The 19,518-nt window shown below is 43.5% G+C and overlaps 2 protein-coding genes across 4 annotated transcripts in view; both read left to right on the forward strand.

The window, feature by feature from the left end:
- LOC109031262 (uncharacterized) overlaps positions 1-19,518 on the forward strand; it is a 599,201-nt gene that overhangs the window by 151,305 nt on the left and 428,378 nt on the right. The gene's annotated exons all lie outside the window — the stretch shown is intronic.
- The window catches only part of bru3 (CUGBP Elav-like family member bruno 3), an 854,644-nt gene that overhangs the window by 109,137 nt on the left and 725,989 nt on the right, over positions 1-19,518 (forward strand). Inside the window, exon 2 of one of the 3 annotated variants that reach the window (XM_019042674.2) lies at positions 3,637-4,032. The exons of the other annotated variants lie outside the window; for them this stretch is intronic. The gene's annotated coding sequence lies outside the window, so the exon portion shown is untranslated. The remainder of the gene's footprint in view (positions 1-3,636; positions 4,033-19,518) is intronic. 3 annotated transcript variants of the gene reach the window in all.

Consider the following 19,518-nt stretch of genomic DNA (forward strand, 5'->3'; position numbering starts at 1 on the left):
ACGTTCTTCCGTCTAGAAATCGACGATTCAGTGCTTAACCTCGCAACGCGGCGGGCGCCTCCATATTCGGTTTCGTAGGTTTTCTTTCCCACAGGCTGCTGAACTGCTTCGAAAGTATTTTAACCTGGCAATTTGATACGGCAACTTGGGAGAAACTTCATAATTTTATTTCTGCAGCGGAACTTTTCGCAGTTAACTTTGAAATTGCAGTGACGAGGGAGCCGACCGACTTGGACTCGCGACCTGGTCCTGCAAACAAGACACGTCGCCCCGAAAGGACGCTTTCAGTGGCGGCGTCTGAAACCTCTGTTCTCGCTCCCTCCTAACTCGCTCCACCTCTTGAATGCATTACGGGGAGGCGCGGAAAGACACTCAGGCCGGGACCCTAAGATGCACCTGCAAATCATCTTAACTTGTTACTTCCTCAGAGTTACTGTCTTAAAAATCTTCCAGTGAAATCCGGAGCTCATTTTATTCCGAAGCCTATTATTTTCGCTCTGAGAAAACCTAAGCCATGTGCCAAACGGAATCGACTCTTTCTTCGGAGTTAACTTCGCTCTTACAGAGCGGAATGAACTCTTGTTTTTGAGTTAACTCTGCTTTTGTGGAGTGGACTCTACTCCTAATTTATATATTATTCAGCAAGGAGGTTATCGATATTGATAGACAAAACGATGCACAAAAAAGAAAAACTTATCATAGAAGTTTAGTTAATACGAAAAATAAAACACAAAATGACCCAATCCCTCGGTTGATTCTGAGGTTCTCCATCTCTATATTTTATTCTGCGCTAAAATCATCGCAAACTGCCAAAATCGACACAATACATATCACAAGAAAACAAACTTTGATTTCAAAGTTAGATTCATAACGTAATGAGCTGAGACATATCAGTTGCAGCACAGCAAATAAAACCATTTTCTCAGTAGTGTCTCTTCACTTTGCGGAAAATACCGGTCGCGTCGTCTCAAAAAGTCAATTAATTTTACCAAGCGAAGTTTTAATCGTGACAACGATTCTTTCCAAGTTGGGATACATTTTTTTAGGAGATGAATTGTGACAGATGCTCTGCAGCCCGTGACAAGATATACAATAAAAAAACAATTTAAAAATCGGGTAACAAGGCTAAAATTTCACATACACAAAACCAAAACGTTTCGGCTGAAAATTCAGCCATCCTCAGTCGGATGAATCAAAATAAAAATGGTTAAAAATCTAAAACAGTACCTGATAAGTACCTTTCAATTGGGAATGTTATTATGTTATTTTTTTAGGAGATAGGTGATTGTGAACTCACGCCGTCGAAATATTTTCATCTGCGCATCCGGATCCTCCTCGAATAGAAAATACTTTGGAAACGCTGCACATATGCGGTTTCCCGGAGTGGCAGGGAGTGGGGGGTCGTTACGGGGGGGGGGGGGGAGCCGGGGTTGAGCGCGTCAGCTGAGGAGCCCTAAAAAACGGATGAGAGAAACAATGAAAAAGGGCGACGTGACTTGATACTTTTGTCATTCATCAACGCCGGAGCCCGGGCGGGCCCGGCCCTTGAACGCTCCCGACATGTTGATAAGCTGATTAGGGCGCACGGAGGCGCGGCACAATGCCGTCGCGTCGCCCCCGCCCCCGCCCCGCCCCGCCGCGCCCGCCGAACGCAATCCGCCCGATTGAATGCATGCATGCTCTGCATATTGTATCGTCCCGCTCAAAGGCGTCCTATCTTATCTGATTCGTCTCATAATTAACCCTCGAAAATACGCTCTGTTTGTCGCGCTGTTGCCGCCGCCGGTCCCGCTCCCGGCTCGCCTGGGGGACGGGGGGGGGGGGGGGGGGCTTTGATCCCCGAGCAGATCCGACGCCAGATAGCCGGACTCAAATTTTTTCGTCTAGTGATTTTCAGCGCGTCGAGCGAGGAAGTGTAGTGATGGCCGGAGAAATCTGGGAAATTCAGGGGGTGAATAAAATCTGGGGAAATTATGCTGATGGTCAGGGAATTTGTTTATTTAGAGGAAAGGACGCGTCGGCCAATCGCGCTAGTTTGCGGTTGATTTTATTTTAAAGTCAGAGAATTTCGTTAAAATCGATCGGATATTTTTTTCCCCAAAAATGTATAACGAAAAAGCAGGGTTAAGGCAGGGAGCTTCGATGTTCGAGTTAAGCTATTGCCTTGATCGAAAGAATTGAAATCCTGCTCATGACTCCAACTCCTCTTAATCTGATGTTCCGACTTGGATTCATTGTAAAATGGATAATTTCTTGGAAATTTTTCAGAAATCCGTCAATTGGTCGGTGTTGAAAACGAGGAATAACTTCCGTTTTCCCTCAAAACTTTTTCGTTCGTTTATTTTTTCTGTATTCCTTTTTCTAGCGGTCTGCTTCAATTTGGCGCAAAAAAAAAGTTGTTCTAAAGAAGAAAATGCCGATATTTTTTTGTCGAGTTCCGGAGAAAAGTACAGTTTTCCCAAGAGACTCCAGAGATGAGGATCTAGGGAGGAACTGCAGGATTCGTCGGGTTTTATCAGGGAAGTGTGAAGGACTGAGAAAGTCAAGAATGGGAGACACCATGCATAACTCGTTCTGTCATTAGGCACCCTCTATATTCACATTTGAAACAGTGCCTCTGTGCATTGCAAATTCTACTTTCCACAAACTTATGGTTTATCAATAAATCGTCATTGGAGTAGCAAGAAGAGATGGTGTCTATGTTCGCTGCGGTCTTCCTCAGATTAATTTATCAACTCTGGCCCGAATATTATCCTCAAATCCATGCACGAAAGAATGAGTGAAAGTTTTGAATTGAAAGGAAATCTCTTTTCTTCACGGAAAAACTTAATGGTCGGATTGATTACGCACACAAATAAAGGAGACTTAATTATATTTTTAAATGCACGTAAATCCGGTTTAGAGACCGAACGAAAGCAGAAATGGCGACGTAGAGCACAATTACGGAAGGACGAGGAAATTCCGTCCGAATCCAAATGTCCAATGTTCCAAATTGTGTAGCTGAAAATACATGGTGGTCTAAAATACAAAAAAATTAAACATTTACTTAAAAATTGAATATACCTGAAAAACAGTGTTATATTATTCTGTAATGTTCTTGGACTGAAAAAAAACTTGTTAAAACTAACAACGACCGGGTAGTTTAATACTGACCCACAAGATACTGATAATTGACCAACAGACAGGGTACAGATTTAAGCATTCTGATACATGTTCCCTACTTTATGTGGATTTTTCAAGTTTATGAAGCTCCCTTAAGAGTCCTACCGGACCTCCTTGAGCCACCAGTCAGAATTTCCGGAGGTGCCGAAGCACTTTAGCACCCCTCCCTGGCCTAATCCCTGTTTATATTGACTGCTCAACCTTCAGATATTGACGTAGAATATTGATAGTGTGGCCACGACTATCATTTCCTAGTAATTATACTGAATTATTTTCCCATTACGTCAAAATAATTATGTATCCCTAATAAAAGTTGGTGGAATCATAGTGAATTACTGGTGATCTGTATCTACCGAGAAAACGGTACTTTCGTCAGCTCCCGTTTGTCTGCGTAGTAAATCCAACTATTTAGTTGTTCCAAGTTAGAGGTAATCTTACCGTGCGAATCTAATAACTTATTTCGTGTTTTTCTAGGCCTATACCTCAAGTGTCTTGTCTAACTGGATGAGTCTCCCGCCATTTTTCGAATCGAACTAAAATGAACTAAACATTTTTACGACCTCTCAGACTTTTTCCCGAAAGGGATGATCGAGTTGACGAGAACTTGTGAGTAAGCTCTGGACTTTTGTCTGCGAGTGGACACTTTCTATCGGATTGTACTACTTCAGAGAATATCGTAACCGTAGTGCGTTTACCTTGAAGTACAAAGCGTAGTTACTTATTTAGTGTAGAGTAGTAAGTTTTCGAGTTCGCACCGGTCTCGTGTTGGACGCCGCGTGATCTGGAGCTTCTCTGCGTGGATTTCCGTCGCCGCCAAAATTGCAACGTTCAGCCTCACAGAAGCCTCGGATCCCCTTTATGATCCCGAAGGTAAGAAATTACCAAAATAATAAGCGTAGTGGCAACAGTGGCGAACATTTGAAACATGTCAGACATATTTTGTAATAATTTAACTGTAAAATCAACAACCCATTTTTTTATGTGTTACCACAGATCTCTTTAATATATACCTCACCTACAATCAACAGAAAAACAAACCCACTTACATGCGATGAACCCAATGTTACTACCAAACTTCTGAAAATCTTCGCCTCTCTTAACTTAAAAATCTAAATTTTCGTATATACACCCATTTTCAAAAGTCTCTGTAAAGACGTTAATAGTCTGTGACGCTGAATGTCTTAAAATATATTAACTAACTAACTAACTAACTAACTCAAAGAGGACTCAATTGACGACTAGATTGTCCAAAATCATACTAAACGAGGAAAACAGTGGCGTGGAAAAATTTGACGGTCATTTTCTGAAATGAAGCAATGGAGAATATAGATTCCATAACCGGGCGGAGGCGAAGTGAGAAAGCGGAGAACTTTTACTCTAACTTGGCTCATTTTTACACTACTTTGTAAATGCTTTTTGTTTTTATTAGTTTAGGTTGGGTCTCTTATGAACTAGATTTCTCCGCTCCGAGGGAGTCTGATTCGAACCGATAATCAGACGCTTTCGCGATTCATTCTATTGACTTTCGAGAGAAAGTTGGTGCCAGGTGCCTGGGCGCCTAGTCATCCAGGAATGGTGTCCCGCAAAGTTCTGAGACCCTCTCACAAAACCCTTCCCCTTTATTTTCCGCACATTGTCTCTGACAGAGGAGCCAGTGGCGTGGCAGGCTGTGCGATATATCGATTGATCGGTCATTTAAACCTATGGAAAAGTATCGATAAACAGGGCGTTTGCAGCGAACACCTTAATAATCGATTATTTACCACAGCTTTAAATGGGGAAATATCGATAGATCTCAAAGCACGCCACGCCACTGAGAGGAGCTCACTGTTCCTCACTTGAAAAAAGAACACTTAGAGATGGTCCGAATTATATGTAACAAGGTGGTGAAATGGTGCTGGGTCCACACCATTTCGCGGGGAAAATAAAACCAAAAAGTGCCAAAAATTTCAATTAGAGTCAACAAGTTTGAGCCCTAATGAATACCAGTACAGGTCAGTCAGTCTTTGAGAAAATTGCACTGCAGCTCGTATAACCGAACTTCCTGGAAAAAACGAAATTGCCGATTTGACAATTTTGTAGTTTGGAAAAATGTTCGACATGTCGTCACCTTTCGGCCAAAGTATCACGAGCGCCATTCGAAATTTCCGCCGCCATTTCATATTTTTGCAGAGAAATTGCTCGTTAAATCCGTTTGAAATTTTCACTGAATTTTAATCGGCAGCGCAAAGAAAATTTAGTGAAATTTTCGGACAGTTTCGTTGAACGATTTCTCTGTAAAAAAAATAAAATGGCGGCGGAATTTTAGAGACGTCGCTTGGCGCTTGTGATATTTTGGCCGGAAGGTGACGAACTATAATCTAGCAATTCCGAACCGAGTCAAACTGACCCGACTCTCTCTTCATAGTGAGTCACGATGCTGGTACATACGAGCATTAAATGTAGGGCCACAAATAAATCCTAAAAATTGAAGCAGACATCAATTCTAGAGAAAAAAATATGAGCCTCAACGCAGCCGAAAAAAGGAGAGACGTACTCGGGCTTCCACGCCTCACGCTATCGCGCCTTCAATTTTGCAGACGCAACACGGCCATCCATCAAGTACGAATAGTTGTATCTCTGCGCCGTCGCCAACGCGCTTCCTTTGCCTCGCTCTATTCCCGTGTTATGTTGGTTCCGCTTGTCTTATTTCTAGAGGCGCTTAGAGAACGTGAGCGCATGACGCTTGTGATACTTTGGCAGAGGAATTGTTGGTTGAATCCGTTTGAAAATTTCACTGAATTTTATCAGCAGCACAAAGAAAATTCAGTGACATTTTCGAAACGCTTCCCGGGACAAATTTTGTGTAAAAAAATGAAATGGCTGCGGAAATTTTCACACGCCGCATGGCGCTTGTGATACTTTGGCCGGAAGGTGACGATGTTTCAATACAGTTGTTTACAATAAAAAAAAAAAAAAATGCTAATTCAACCATCCCGGTGGTTAAAGTATACTGTAAAAAAAACACATTTGATCTAATGTCTTGACTCTTGAAAACATCGACAAGAAAAAATACTCTTGATTCAATCGGATTTTTGCTTCGATCAAGAACCAAGCCTCTTAATTTGAGCGGATTTCCTTTTGATTTAAGCAAAAATCTGATTGAATCAAGAGCATTTTTTCTTGTCAATGTTTTCAAGAGTCTGGGCTCTAGATCCAATGTGTTTTTTTCCAGTGTAGCTTTCAACTATAGTGGAAATCGGATATTACGACATCGGATATAACGACATATCGGTCATAACGACGTGCGATTTTATCGTACCCGTGATTGACTTCCCATTGACTTAGTGTATTTGTGCATCGGTTATAACGACAATCAGGTATAACGACCAAATGAGGCCGGTCCCTTCAGGGCCATTGTATCCGATTTCCACTGTATTTAAAAATGTACGTTTGAAACATATCGGACATATTTTTTAACAATTTAATTGTTGAATCAGCAATCCATTTTTCCTGTGTTTTTCTGGGTGTTCAGATCCAGGGCTGGGGCTCTGAACTCGAAGTGGCAGCGCGGGTCGGACGTGGACGAGGTGTTTAAGGGTTTTAACGGACGTTAGGCGATCGTAAATTGCCCTTTTTACTCTCGGCCCGAGGAAATAATGCCGCTGCCGGCGACCTTCTCTGACGAGGCTCAATCAGCTAAGTGCGGCCGACGCTACGAGCATGAGCGGCCGCCATGCATGGGCGCGGCAGCTCCCGATAAAACTCGTCAACCATCCACACTTGTTCTTCCCTTTCTACCGGCAACTAATTACGAGACTCAGACCCGTTTCATCCCAGCACGGAAAAAAGTTACGTGCTTATAGAAATATACCGTCCGTTCCGGGCTCAGAGGCCGAACCGTTCGGGCGATGGAGCCGTAGCTTAGATTGCTCTGGGTGATACGCCCGGAACTTTCGGCCTCTGAGCCCGGAACGCGGACGGTTAGCGTGAATGGCTAGCCTACTTGAGTATCACCTTTGCTACTTCCGGTAATTTTAACGAGGTTGCAAATTTTCAACCCAAAGATTCGCTCACCTCCACCCCAAGACTCGATCGATTCACTGAAAAAAAGTCAGGGCTGTACAGACTTTTCGTCCGTTCCGGGCTCAGATGCCGGACCGTTCGGGTGATGGAGCCGTAGCTTAGATTGCTCCGGGTGATACGCCCGGAACTTACTAGAAAAATACTAGGGAATACTAGGGGGCTACGCCCCCTGGCCGCTACGCGGCCCAACCCCCCGAAGGCGCTCCGCGCCATCAATGGGCCGCTTCGCGACCCTATTTTTACCCTCCTATTAGTATTAGTTTTATTTTTCCCCTAAAAAAATTCGATATGAGGTATACTTAATAGAATGAAATAATTTTTGGTTTTGATGAATAAAGATCCCTGATAACCTGTGGGAAGACCGAGCTTTGTGGCGATTAGGTGTCGCAAAGCGCCAAAGAGCGCTATAACAGCGACTCGTATGTATGAATAAAGAAAAAAAAAAAATTTTGAAGTCAAAAGGACGCGTTTTGGAATGACTGCTTGATGAAATATTACAGTAAAAAACGATCTGTTTAAATCTGATAATTATTAAGTATCTCTGGAGGCGGGGATCGAACCCACACCTTGATCAATGTGGACACTTCCGACGTCGTAGACGACTCGGCCACCGCTCGTCTTGAGGTTATAGGCGGAAATCTTGTGTAGATAAGTGTAGAGCTGATGCGCAGGCTACACACCTACTGCGGAACCTCCTCGACCACTGCGCATCCTCCCGCGCATAGCGGTAGCAGTCCCGGAGCACTCTGTAAATTCACTCACTTTAATAACGTTATTTTAAAAAAACCTGGGTCCTTTTTCCAAAATCTGATTAGAGCGGGCTCATCTAGAGCCTATTACCTGTCGATTTACGCAAAAATCATGGAAATCGGCCCAGTAGAATGCTCAAACGAACTATGACAAAACACATAAATTTACATTGTTTATATGGGAGAATTCGCAACTTTACCACGTAATATAAAAAAACCTGGGCCATATTTTCAAAATCTGAAAAGAGTTGGCTTATCTAGAGACAATTACCCGTCAATAGCCGCAAAAATCATGAAAATCGGCCCGGTAGAACGCTGGAACTAAGCGTCACCAGTTTCGCAAAATTAGGAGGTCTTGGAGCTTATAGTATAGATAGATAGCCTGTAACTACGGCTTTCACGGCCGGAGTTTTTTGTTCAGTGTGGCTACCAATCCTATATTCTCCTCCACTTTCTGGAAGCGAAAAAGCTATGACTGTATATGTTAAGGTGATTCTTCAGAACTTCGGAGAACGATAAACAGATTTGAGTTCTTTTGTCTGAAAAATGATGATATCGATGACCATAAGGCAAAAATATTTTTTTCTGCCAATTTCTCAGATTAGTTTGTTTGTAATTTGATCTGAAATGTCTGAAAATGTCGAGGAAAAATATTCATAATTTCCCTAAAAAACAAGCATTTTATTCTCGTAAATTTGGCAACTTTCGAATGTCCCCACGGCGTTCTTCCATAGCACGACAGATTAGGCTTCCAGTCAAAACGAAAATATGACGAGAAGTCTACAATACCGCGAACCGAACCCACGATCTCTTGGTATTATTTTGCTTCGGCATAATTTCGCAACAGCCGGATTCGCGCACGCCTAGCAACATCCGACCCGATTTAGGGACGAAGCGAGGTCGAAGAACAGGCGAAGCTAAATTGCCAAATTATTTGATAAAGTTCACGTCATTTACTACGAGCACTCAGAAAACCACCGAATTTCATTTCAATCCGGCAACAGAGAAGCGAAGCGAATCCCTCGTCGCGGCGTTTTTGCAATCCGGGCAAAAACCCTTCTCGATCGCTCGGACATAGTAACCGGCTATCGAGGGTCGAAAATACTGGAGTTAAGTTTGCATGAACAAGCAACGAGGGGGGGGGGGGGGGTCCCAGAGCCCACGGCCGAGAGCCCAAAGGAAGTTGAGAGCTACGTGGGCGAGTTTCGAACAATGATGCCTTATCTTCTTTCTCCCCCGAGTTTTTTGCTCCCCGAAAGCGGTTTGTTATGTTTTACTTCGGCCCATCGAGTTCGGGAGCTTTTCAAAAGCCCCCTCTTCCTTCCATGGGATATTATCAAAGTCGAAATTGTACCAAGTATCTTCACCGAAGAGAAAAGATGCTGATTAAACATTCTGGATGTGAAAAAGTGTGCGACAACTCATTACATAAGGCATTACATAAAGTGGAAAAAATAGGAGAAAAAAGGTAGAAATGGTACATAAATAAAATTGAGAAACTAGGAATTGCTTCCCGCCACGAAAAATGGCGCCGATTCCCATGGAGCAGTGCGGGCTATTACCAATGGATCCATTAGTAACATACCCGCTGCAAAACGGCCGGAAAGAGCGTACACTACTAACGTTGTGAACGCTCAACATATGTTCATGTGTACACTGTACGGATATGATAAGAAGAAAACCAAAGCGGGAACCTAGGAAACGCTCCAATGCCAAATAAAACATTTTTCAGTAACAGATGCAGTCAAAATTGAAAGTCCTCTTTAACTAGTTATTTCGTGCGCCTTCAATCTTGTAGGATACTGTGCAACGCCTCTGACGTGAAATAGTTGCTTAAAGCGTTGCGTAACCAGCGTGACACGCGCACAGGCGCCTAACGGGATACTTCACGCGTTGCGCAATGCGCGAAGTATCCCGTTAGGTTTGTAGGCGCCAGTGCGCGTTCTGCGCTGTTAACTCGCCGCTCCGCTCTGTGTTAGGCTCTAATATTTAAACTCGCGTAGTCAGCGTTTTTCAACTCATGATTTTGAAATGTTTGGACTAAATGACATGAAGGGACGGACTAAAATATGACGCTTGAATTTGATTTTAGGGGACTTTACATTTGTGGACTTAACAATAGTGTAGGCTTTAGAACTGTTGACGTAAAAATTGTGGACGAAAAGTCTGTGGACGTAAAAAAAGTGGACATAAAGTTTGTGTACCGCGCTGAGGGGTTGTCTCGCTTTAGCAGATGATCACGATTATTGGGGTGCGATCGGAGGACCGAACTAGTCGCCCTTTGGATCTATAGTCTCCCAGTCAGATGACGACCACGGTAAAATGAACAAGAAATATGTAGATTTGTTAATTTTAAGGTATGGTCCCCATCTTCCGTAAAATTGGTCCAAATCATGAAATCTTGGCTCCTTGTCTTCAGGAAAGATATGACGTTTCGAACCAACTTTAATGTAGTTGGGGGCGTACCTTTAAATTCGCAAAATCTGTAATAAATTTTCTTTCGTTTACATCTGATATGTTTCACAGTGGCAAATCATTGCAATCCTTTGTAGGATCAATATTTTTAAATCTTAATTAAATTACAATGTACAATGAGGTGTTTCTTCTTACAGATCAATAAAGGTATTGCTCATAACTTTTTAGAGGTGCAACTTTATTAATATTCTATTTCTCATTTGAAATTTCTATAATTATTGCCTTTTCAATTATAATACACGGAAAAAACAAGACTAGTGTTGAGCACTACTGGCCGTTTAGTGGGGAGTAGTTGAGGGCTGGCGTCTAAGCGCTGTACAGCTCAACACCGGAAGGCAGTACAAGTGGGCACTGAACATGAGTAGTGCTAATCAGATGCCGCGAGACGTAGTTGCGCTTAACAAGTGTAAATTCACCCATGAGAAGTCGGAGTCACCATAGCCTGGTGGTGACGCGCTGGTCTTCCACCGGCGCAATCCGAGTTCGATCCCAGGCGGAGTCGTTTCATATTTTACGCTCGCTGCAAAGGCACTTTAGGGCTTGACACTACTTCTTCCTTAGTGACCCAGCCTCCAGCTGTTTAGTGCCCAGCACTACTCTGACTTGGTGGCTCCATTTGACCTAACCCTCGTTAGTGTCCAGCACTAACATGTAGGTCCCAACCCTAAGCTCGTTTTTTCCGTGTATTTTACATACAGCATTAGGGCTCGTCTACCGTATGGGGGACTGTTGTCACAGGTTTAGCAATCCTGCGGACCCCAGCTGGTAACCCCTGCCTCAAAGGGGGCAGTGGAGATGGTCACCGGCCTCTGGGCGTATGAACCACCTGCTAGAAGGGCAGACAGGGCTCTGAGCTGAAGTGAAAGCAACCTGTCTAGGAGAGGCAACTCCGAAATCAAACCCTGGTCCTCCAGGTTGGGGGTTGAGTCATCGGGCTAACTCCCCGGTACTTGTAAAAAGTTTTACTGTTAAACGACCTAACAATACAAGCCTCGGTACCACTAGAACTAAACGGACACGTCGACAAAAATTGAGAAAACGGACAATGGTATTTGGGACGTGGAATGTCCAAGGCATTTCAAATAAGTTACCGGAAGTGATATCGGAGATTCAGAAACTTGGAGTGGATGTCGCTGTTCTTACTGAGACCAAGAAAAAAGGGCACGGGTCAGAGAATTACGGTGACTATGATCTATTCTACAGCGGCGTAGCCAAAGATCAGCGTGCTCAGCAAGGAGTAGCAATACTTTTGCGGAGAAGCCTACGTAAGTTCGTGGGCACTTGGGAGGCCGTCAACCAGCGCATTATCAAAATGAACCTTAACCTGTACGGACATAAGATCACGCTGCTCGGAGTATACGGTGTAAATGATGATGCCACTGTCGCATGTAAGGACCAATTCTTCGAAGATCTGAATGATGAAATACTGAACGTTGGTGCTGGCAGGGAAGCCATTCTTATGGGTGATTTGAACAGCAGAACGGGACGACGAGTAAACTGTAAAGTTGTTGGACCGTTTGGGGAGGATGCTGTTAATGATAACGGTGATCGGCTCATCTCAATTTGTTCTCAAACTGAGATGAAAATTTTGAATGGCTTTTTTCAACACAAAGACATCCATAAGTATACCTGGGTCCAGCCAACGCGAGGATTGAAATCCATCATCGATTATGTAATTGTAAAGCACACTACTAAGTTGAAATTGCAGCAAGTTAGAGTGTGCAGGGGACTCTCTTGCGGCAGTGATCATCATTTCCTCCGAGCAGATATAGCGTTTCCCGTTAAAGGGATTAAAGATAAAGAGCCAATGCCTGAGCAACAGCAGAGTCAGGGAACGCAAAATCATGAAGTATGGTATAACATCGAAAGTTTGGAGCACCCTAGTGTCAAGGCTCTGTATCGGAAACGCTTAGATGAGAAGCTGGGGGATGGACTCTCGGGTACCACGGAAGAGCAGTATCAGTTCATCAAAGATTGTATCCACTCTGCAGCGAAAGAAGCCCTAGGTGTTCACAAAACCAGTAATAAATACCAGCATCCTTACTGGTGGGATGAAGAAATTGAAGACGAGATAAATCTTAAGAGGCAAAAACACCTTATATTTCTGTCGTCTAAAAAGACTGAAGATAAAGTTGCTTACAGGAAAGCTCAGTCTAAAGTTAGGAGCCTCATAACACGGAAGAAGAATGAAGCTTGGGAAAGCAACTGTTCTAGAATTAACACCTACCTAGGGGGGAGAAAAAGTGCTGAGAGCTGGAAGTTAATTAAAGGTTTACGTAGAGACATGAAGCGCGACATCGTTTCTCCGATATCACTTAAAAAACTGGAGGATCATTTTAAAGATCTTTTGACGGAAAGGCGCCCAGAGTTTCGAGACAACAGCACGGACAACGGAAGAATGAACAACTTGGAGATCCACACTTGTGACATAATTAAAGCGGTTAAAGAGCTAATTAATGACAAAGCACCGGGTCCTGGTGGGATTCCTGTCGAGTTGGTCAAGTACGGGACTGCCAAGCTCTTTGAGTGCCTCAGAAAACTGATGCAACAATGCATCAGGGGTGACGAGGTACCAAGGGAGTGGAAGGAGTCTTGGATCAAGGCCATCTACAAAAAGAAGGGAAGGAAGGACGACTGTAACAACTACCGGGGGCTCTCAGTGACCGGGACAATAAGCAAAGTGTACGGGAAGATACTGAAAGCGAAGATCGAGGACGAATGGCAGGATCACGAAGCAGAGGAGCAGGCTGGTTTTAGAGCTGGCAGGTCTACGATAGATCACCTCTTTGTTATTGTCCAGGTCATTGAGAAGAAAATGGCCGTAGCTCAGGAACTGCATTTAATTTTTGTGGATCTCCAGAAGGCGTATGACAGCGTGCCGTTGGTGAAACTTTGGGAGGCCTTGGAAAAATCGAATTTTAACGGGGGGTTGATTGACGCTGTTAAGCGATTTTATAAAGGGAGTTTTACCAAAGTTAAGTGCCATGGGGGGTTGTCAGCGGGATTTTATGTGACTAAGGGTTTAAAACAGGGATGTTGTTTGTCGCCAACATTATTTAAAATTTATCTCGAGTGCGTGCTAAAAGAATGGAAAAAGAAATGCTCTGGTATGGGTGTCCCCTTGGGTGATCTCGAAACTCTGTTTACTCTGTGCTTTGCTGATGACCAGGTGGTGGTTGCTCAAGATCAAGATGACGCGGAATACATGATGCGCAAGCTAGTAGAAGAGTATCGGAAGTGGGGTCTGGAAGTCAGCATATCCAAATCTGAGAAGATGACTTTTGGCGGTGATCAGCAAAGCATTGAGTTGGAGGATGGGCAGCAGATCAAAGGCTGCGAGCACTTTAAGTACTTGGGAGTGCGGTTGACCCAGGATGGAAGGACGGATCAAGCTATCAGGGAAAGGAACACCTTAGCAAGGAAGGCTATAGCGATGTTAAATGGAATCCTCTGGGATCAGCGGATTTCCAAAGATAACAAGAGGAGGATATACAACGCTGTAGTCAAAAGTATATTAACATACGGATGTGAAGTTTGGCAGCTGAAGAAACGGACACAGGATATGCTAAGAGCAACGGAGATGGATTTCTGGAGAAGGTCAGCAGGAATTTCTAGGAGAGATCGGGTCCGTAATGATAGAGTGCGTCAGATAATGGAAGTCGAAAATGACATCGTGTTCGACGTCATGACCAAACAACTTGTTTGGTATGGTCATGTCAATAGGATGACGGAAGAGAGGCTGCCAAAAAAGATGCTTGATTGGGTTCCTCCTGGGAGGAGACGTAGGGGACGCCCAGTGAGAGGTTGGCGACAGGGGGTGTTAAATGAGATAAGAGATTGTCAACTCCCTGATGACCTGTGGGACGACCGAGCTTTGTGGCGATTAGGCGTCGCACAGCGCCAAAGAGCGCTATAAAAGCGACTCATATATATATTAGGGCTCGTCGCCAAGTTATTTTTTCCGCGAATGTTGTTTGTAATTGGTCAGTTTAACGGTCTTGCACTGGTCCTCATTAAAATTCAAACTCTTAAATCCAATGAAAATATTTGTCATTTTTTCGCCTTAATTTCTCCGCAGAAAAGTGTGGACCCAGAATAATTTCACCACCTTGTTACCTTTGTAAGGACCTTTCCCAAAGGCAAACTGATAAATATCACTAGATCCATGTAAAAAGTGTAATTTGTATGCTATGTTGGAGGCCGCGTTGAACCTCCCTTGAATACGCTTGAGCCGTAAGAGGCCTTCGTAAGGAAAAGAGCTGTTTAAGAAACGAATATGAACAAGGCCCTAAGCTGCCGCTCTAGGGAAAAACGCCGTATGATCATTTGAGAGTTGCCAACTTGCTCTCGATAAAACGTCTATTTTTGTGGAACATACATTCATACGAGTCGCTGTTATAGCGCTCTTTGGCGCTTTGCGACACCTAATCGCCACAAAGCTCGGTCTTTTCCCACAGGTTATCAGGGAGTTGACACTCCCTCATCTCACTTAACACCCCCTGTCGCCAACCTCTCACTGGGCGTCCCCTACGCCTCCTCCCAGGAGGAATCCAATCAAGCATCTTTTTTGGCAGCCTCTCTTCCGTCATCCTATTGACATGACCATACCAAACAAGTTGTTTGGTCATGACGTCGAACACGATGTCATTTTCGACTTCCATTATCTGACGCACTCTATCATTACGGACCCGATCTCTCCTAGAAATTCCTGCCGACCTTCTCCAGAAATCCATCTCCGTTGCTCTTAGCATATCCTGTGTCCGTTTCTTCAGCTGCCAAACTTCACATCCATATGTTAATATACTTTTTACTACAGCGTTGTATATCCTCCTCTTGTTATCTTTGGAAATCCGCTGATCCCAGAGGATTCCATTTAACATCGCTATAGCCTTCCTTGCTAAGGTGTTCCTTTCCCTGATAGCTTGATCCGTCCTTCCATCCTGGGTCAACCGCACTCTCAAGTACTTGAAGGTAGGAAAGGACAGGTCCCAGATCGGGTGAAGAAAGGAAATTTATTAACATGCACCGAATCCGCGGAGCATTATCACGTTAGGAAGTAGCAGGGGTACTTGTGGTAGGAAAATATTCATAAGTTTACCAGGAAATTCGTGTTTCATAAATGGAAATTTGGCAACGCCTGAGGGTGCATACGGCGTTTTTCCTTAGCACGGCAGGTGAGGCCTCCGTATTTGGAGAATGTGGAATCGCAGCTGGCGACGCCGCGGGAATCGAAAGGAGAGCATTAGCCCCGTTGAGACGGACAAGAGAGCGGTTGACCAGCCGCTTGTTATTTTCCGTCCCACCGGAGACCTTAAAACTTTCTCAGCTTCCCATCCCTCCCCCATCCCCCTCCCTGCCACGGCCGAACGTTGCCCCTGCCACTTCCTAACGTGATAATACTCCGCGGATTCGGTGCATATTAATACATTTCCCTTTCTTCGCCCGATCTTGGAGCTTCTCGCCCGAATTTGTTTCCCAGCAGAAAGAACGTAACTGCATTTGAACCGATTATTTTCCAGATCACGAAAGGGCCAATCTCTATTTAGGTGGTAGAGGGGTTGTGTTTTTGTTGCTTTTTTTGCGCTCTCTGGAATAATCAATCATGTCTGATAGCCTTCTAAAAGAACGCACAGTTTGGAATTCGAAGATCGTCAAAAAGCAAATGAAACGGGTTTTCTCGTTTTTCTTGATTTGGAAAATAATCGGTTCATTTCAGGGTTGCAACATTTTTATCCGAAAATTTGATTTTTACTTGGAAACAGCATTTATGCCATTCGTTTCCGTTTGCAGAAAGGTGCTTTCATGGAAGAGCGAGAGATAGCGAGCGGTTCCTCATCGCAAAATGCAATCCATATGGTCGTGCTCTAATTAGACTCGTTCCGTAGGGATGCCCCTAAGGGTTTTCACCGCGATTGAAAAAGGTTCCTAAGGCTTTTGACATTACACCTTAAGAACCATTTCTACGAGCCTACAGTAAGAAAACCATCATGTCTTCGAAAAATAGATTCTTGCGAGGGATTACAACGCTTTCGTAGCTACAACGCCCAGAGATAATGCTAGGCATTTTTTTTCTTTTTTTCTCTTCAAGTCCTTAACTTTTTCGTCACTCCTCTGACGTAAGAACGTATCCCTATCTCGTCGTGAGCCGCCGAAAGCATGAAGTTGCACGGACAACAGGGCTCACGAGAAAATGAAGGTACACCCTTTAGTCAGCAACGTTATGTTGGAAACGCTCCTTTCAACGAGCCACCGTGTAAGGTACGAAAGCAACGAACTGTTCGAAATGAAGGAACGGGGCACGATTGCCGCGTTTTTCACTCCTCCTTTAATTAAAATAAACAAATAAATAAATGAACTTAAGGAGGGGGAAAAGCAATCAACACTTTTGGACTCGTTTTTTTTGTCCTTTCAACACGGGAACTCGGCTCGTTTTTTGCTCATTACATTTATTTACGCTCTCTCCCACGCACACGAATTGTGAGCTGAGAGTGTCTCTTGAGAAAACTCTTTTCTCCCTAAGACAATAATTCGTTGCTAAGGAAATTTCCGGTTTTTGCACCAATTGTCCTTTCTCCCCGTTTCTTTTTTCCTTGGATGCAGTAAAAAGGGGTGATAATTCGACATTCCTGTTTTACTACAATGCGGGTATTGTTGGCATGAAGTTGAACAATATCACAAAAGCTTCAAATAACACAATTTTAACTTCAAAAAAATCGCACAGCGAGCGATGTCGCTGTGATACAATGAAGGACGCTTATTTTGTTTAGGAATCGAGCGCTATATAATTAAATTGGAACTTGTTCATTGCGTCAGTTTGAAGTTCAGAGGAATAATTGTTTTGAAAATCACTCGTAGATGTTCCTGATTAATTTTAGTCACGAAGAAGCTCATTTGATGCAATTCAAAGAGGCTGTCTTAGTATCTCATGATTTGTAAAAAAAATGAAGCATTTGCAAACTACCAACAGTGACAATGATTGGAATACATTTTGTAAAGAGGAATAACTGTTTCTGTCTAATTCCAGAGACTACATGTGTGTCATTCGTTTTTTTATGCATATAAGCAGTTTTATGGATAAGCCATGGTTAGTAGCTCCTCATTACAAAATGTAGGCCACGTTGCGCACTGTTGTGAACGCGCAATGCGTGAAGTATTCCTTCAGTCCTGTAGGCGCTAATATGCACTTTCGCGCCGACTGGCGACCGCACAGCGTTTGGCGCAATGCTTGAAGTATTTCTGCAGTCTTGTAGGCGCTAGTATGGGTTTTGTGCCGACTGGCAGCCGCACTGTGCTTGGCGAGATTAAGAACGACGAAACAGCATTACATGTGAAAGAAAATGTAGAAACAGGGGAGAGATAATAAGTTTGAAGAATGCTTGGGTAAGAATGATGAAGCGGTTCATGCAGAATGCGTGACAAACATATTGGAATAAAGAGTATATCAAAAATTAAATGAAAACAAGAAGCAAAAGCTAATAAAAGTAAATTTTCTCTCGTGATAAAGAGACTTACATCTGAGGTTAATTTTGACGTAAAGAGACAGCGTTTATTTTGCCAGTGAAGTGCACTGAAATCACGGAGCGAGCGCTTTTGCACTTGTTTCATGGTATGGAAAACTACTACATGTCTAAAAAATAATTAGCAGACTCTAGAATTTTTCCCAAGAAACAGAAACCCGATCAAGTCAAGAAAAACCATTTCAAGTGTTAAAATAAGCACTGAACTTAAAATCTAACACAGACTCTATTCATTGGCGCGGCTTGCTTTGCGATTTTTCGATTAATCTGCCATTTAAACCCGTGCAAAAGGATCGATAACCAGACTGTTTGCAACGAACACCTTAACAATCAACTCCTTACTACAGCTTTAAACGGGGAAGTATCGATAATCGACTATTCACGCCTCACCACTTGTTCTATTTGAAAATAGAACTTTTTTTTCAGTTCCATCCAGTGTGACTCAGTTTCCTCCTACTAAACTCGGTGCAAATGAGCCAAACCGCTCTGCTGATTCTCCCAGATGTAGCGTGCTGCTCCGACCCACGGGGTGAGGAAAATATTGCAGTTTCTTACATTAACGCACGAAAAAAAGCTTATTTTCGCGAGGGTTGAAATTATGATTCAGGCGAAAGTTAAGAACGGGCGGAATTAAACGCGAGCGCACATTATGCAATGAATGAAACAATGAACGAACATTACCCCGAGCCGTTTTGATTTACTCGAGGATGTTTCACGACGTAACGTACAGCCGTTTCACTCGCGGAGGGGACACCCGACGCAAAGTGCAAAATTCGTCGCTCCTCCGACGCAAGAGCCCATTTCCTAATTTCTCGTGAGCCCTTGCCTTCGTATAACTCCACGTCTCCCGGGGCTCATCTGAAAATACAGATTCGACTTTTCGTCCGAGGAACGACGAATTAAAGCGCGGAGCAAGGGCGCCCATAAACTGCGATAATGAATGCATTTAGTTATCAAAACAATGCAGCGCGCGAGAGTTTTTCAGACGGAACGGGCGCGAAAAAAAAGGCTCGAAAAAAGACTCAAATGGCTTCTGAAAACACCCCACCCCCGCCCTCTCGCCTTCGGATGCGCGCCGAGGACTCGGAAGAAGGTTAAGGGGCTGTGAATCAAATTAATCAGCAAATTGGAAAGAAACGCCTTTTCCCCTGGACAATATCGGAAGGGGGAGGGGGGGCGCTCTCATAATCGGTACTTATGTTTTATTACACGGAACGAAGCCAAATTTCTGTCTCGCTACGCTGCCGTGTTGCAGAAAAACGCCGTACAGGCCAAACTATCAATGAAAAAACATAAGTATATTGAGAATCTTGTAAATGTCGATTCGCCATTTTCCCAGAGATGTATTTGGATTCCGTTTTGCAAAAATAAATTAAACGCATTCCAATGTCCGTAGGATTTTGCAACTTTCTTACCGTACAAATATAAACTGAGCATCCATACAAGTTTTATCCTTACTGGCAATTAACTGTAATGTCGAGACAAGAACTACGTTTGTAAATTTAATTTTTTGCATGATTCCTGTAATTTAATGCAAAGAATTTAAGTTG

The sequence above is a fragment of the Bemisia tabaci genome, chromosome 4 (genome assembly GCF_918797505.1).
Source record: "Bemisia tabaci chromosome 4, PGI_BMITA_v3".
Taxonomy (NCBI): domain Eukaryota; kingdom Metazoa; phylum Arthropoda; class Insecta; order Hemiptera; family Aleyrodidae; genus Bemisia; species Bemisia tabaci.